Raw genomic sequence first — 3,433 nt, 5'->3', positions numbered from 1 at the left:
ATCATAGGTACACTTCAACTATGGCAGACAAAATGAGAAAAAAAATCCAGAAAATCACATTGTAGGATTTTTAATTAATTTATTTGCAAATTATAGTGGAAAATAAGTATTTGGTCAATAACAAAAGTTTCTCAATACTTTGTTATATACCTTTTGTTGGCAATGACAGAGGTCAAACATTTTCTGTAAGTCTTCACAAGGTTTTCACACACTGTTGCTGGTATTTTGGCCCATTCCTCCATGCAGATCTCCTCTAGAGCAGTGATGTTTTGGGGCTGTTGCTGGGCAACACAGACTTTCAACTCCCTCCAAAGATTTTCTATGTGGTTGAGATCTGGAGACTGGCTAGGCCACTCCAGGACCTTGAAATGCTTCTTACGAAGCCACTCCTTCATAGCCCGGGCGGTGTGTTTGGGAACATTGTCATGCTGAAAGACCCAGCCACGTTTCATCTTCAATTCCCTTGATGATAGGAGGTTTTCACTCAAAATCCCACGATACATGGCCCCATTCATTCTTTCCTTTACACAGATCAGTCGTCCTGGTCCCTTTGCAGAAAAACAGCCCCAAAGCATGATATTTCCACCCCCATGCTTCACAGTAGGTATGGTGTTCTTTGGATGCAACTCAGCATTCTTTGTCCTCCAAACACAACGAGTTGAGTTTTTACCAAAAAGTTATATTTTGGTTTCATCTGACCATATGACATTCTCCCAATCTTCTTCTGCATCATCCAAATGCTCTCTAGCAAACTTCAGACGGGTCTGGACATGTACTGGCTTAAGCAGGGGGACACGTCTGGCACTGCAGGATTTGAGTCCCTGGCGGCGTAGTGTGTCACTGATGGTAGGCTTTGTTACTTTGGTCCCAGCTCTCTGCAGATCATTCACTAGGTCCCCCTGTGTGGTTCTGGGATTTTTGCTCACCGTTCTTGTGATCATTTTGACCCCACGGGGTGAGATCTTGCGTGGAGCCCCAGATCGAGGGAGATTATCAGTGGTCTTGTATGTCTTCCATTTCCTAATAATTGCTCCCACAGTTGATTTCTTCAAACCAAGCTGCTTACCTATTGCAGATTCAGTCTTCCCAGCCTGGTGCAGGTCTACAATTTTGTTTCTGGAGTCCTTTGACAGCTCTTTGGTCTTGTCCATAGTGGAGTTTGGAGTGTGACTGTTTGAGGTTGTGGACAGGTGTCTTTTATACTGATAACAAGTTCAAACAGGTGCCATTAATACAGGTAACGAGTGGAGGACAGAGGAGCCTCTTAAAGAAGAAGTTACAGGTCTGTGAGAGCCAGAAATCTTGCTTGTTTGTAAGTCCGCAAGCTACGTCCCTGCAATGTCTCATCAAAGTTCTAGACAACTTTTCTGTACTCTCTGGACTAAAACCTAGTTTTGATAAGTGTACAATACTACCTATTGGATCTTTAAAAAAAATATCATTTACATTACCCTGCAGTTTAACTATAAAATTGGCTGATGGTAGAGTAGACATACGTGGTATTCATATCACAAAATATATAAATAAGCTCTCCACAATGAATTTCAGTACAAAACTTAAAAATAGACAAGATCCTGCAACCATGGAGAGGTAAAGACCTGTCTATTTATTGAAAAATTGCCCTGATTAACTCCTTAGTCATATCTCAGTTTACTCTGGTGCTTCCTACTCCTGATTTATACATTTTTCAAATCATATGAGCAAAAATATTTAGCTTTATCTGGGACGCTAAACCAGACAAATTAAAGCATACCTATCTATATAATGAATATGAATTGGGTGGGTTGAGATTATTAAATATAAAAGCACTAAACGTCTCTCTAAAAGCTTTACTTATTCAGATTACTAAGACAATCTCATCCTTTGTTTAGAAATGGCCTTTTTACTTTTGTGCAGATTGCCATTTCTCATTTTCGATTAATTGAAAATGATACTTTTTTCGAAGTATCTCTGTTTTTCAAGCAAGCATTGCAGAGCTGGGTACAATTTCAATTTCATCCCCCTAAAAAGATAGAACAAATATTACAACAAATATTATGGCCGAAATCAAATGTGCTGGTTGATAAAATACCTGTATTTATGGGAAAGATGTTTGAAAATGTTATTATTGTTCTGAAATGATATTGTAAATTGGAAAGGTAGAGTTATGTCCTTCATGGAGTTATCAGAATTGTACAGGAAGTTCTGCTCAATCCAAGAGTATAACCAATTGATTACAGCATTACCCCAAAAATGGAGGAGGCAGGTGGCAGCGGGAGGAGGTAGGGAACTGGTCTGTCTGCCCAATATAAAGGATCAAAATTGGCGGAGGAATAAACATAGCATAAATAAGAAAGTATACAAGTTTAATTTGAGGACCAGGATGTTGGCAACTGTGCCATAGATTGCAAAATACTTGGGAAGACATTTTTGATGTACCGATTTCATGGTACATGGTGTATAATTTGATATATTTAACGACACAAGATTTAAGACTTTGTGCTTTTCAGCTAAAATTATTATATAGCATTCTTGCCACCAACAAAATGTTGAATATTTGGGGCATAAAATCATCAAAGCTCTGCAGATCTTGTTGTGAGGATACAGAATCAAAAAACCATTTACTTTGGTATTGCCCTCAGGTAGCCTGTTTCTGGTTTCAGGAATGGCTGAAAATGCATAGAATCGATTTAAAATTGACCCTAGAAATAGTACTGTTAGGAGATCTGGAGAGACCGGGTCAGTTAATTACTAGTATACTAATACTAATACTATTGGTATTTATCTTCAACTCGCAATCTGTGGAGTCTATTCGGTTAGATAGATTGAAATTGTAAATTAAACATCACAGCATACTACCATTCAAAAGTTTGGGGTCACTTAGAAATGTTTTTTGTCCATTAAAATCACACCAAATTGATCATAAATACGGTGAAGACATTGTTAATATTGTAAATTACTATTGTAGCTGGAAACAGTGGATTTTTTATGGAATATCTACATAGGCGTACAGAGGCCCATTATCAGCAACCACCACTCCTGTGTTCGAATGGCACATTGTGTTAGCTAATCCAAGTTTATAATTTTAAAAGACTAATTGATCATTAGAAAACCCTTTTGCAATCATGTTAGCACAGCTGAAAACTGTTGTCCTGATTAAAGAAGCAATAAAACTAGCCTTCTTTACACTAGTTGAGTATCTGGAGCATCAGCATTTGTGGGTTCGATTACAGGCTCAAAATGGCCAGAAACAAAGAACTTTCGTCTGAAACTCGTCAGTCTATTCTTGTTCTGATAAATGAAGGCTATTCCATGTGAGAAATTGCCAAGAAACTGAAGATCTCGTACAATGCTGTGAACTACTCCCTTCACAGAACAGTGCAAACTCGCTCTAACCAGAATTGAAAGAGGTTTGGGAGGTCCCGGTGCAGAACTGAGCAAGAGGACAACTGCA

This window comes from Oncorhynchus mykiss, chromosome 7 (genome assembly GCF_013265735.2).
Source record: "Oncorhynchus mykiss isolate Arlee chromosome 7, USDA_OmykA_1.1, whole genome shotgun sequence".
NCBI lineage: Eukaryota > Metazoa > Chordata > Actinopteri > Salmoniformes > Salmonidae > Oncorhynchus > Oncorhynchus mykiss.
This window is presented reverse-complemented; position numbering follows the sequence as displayed.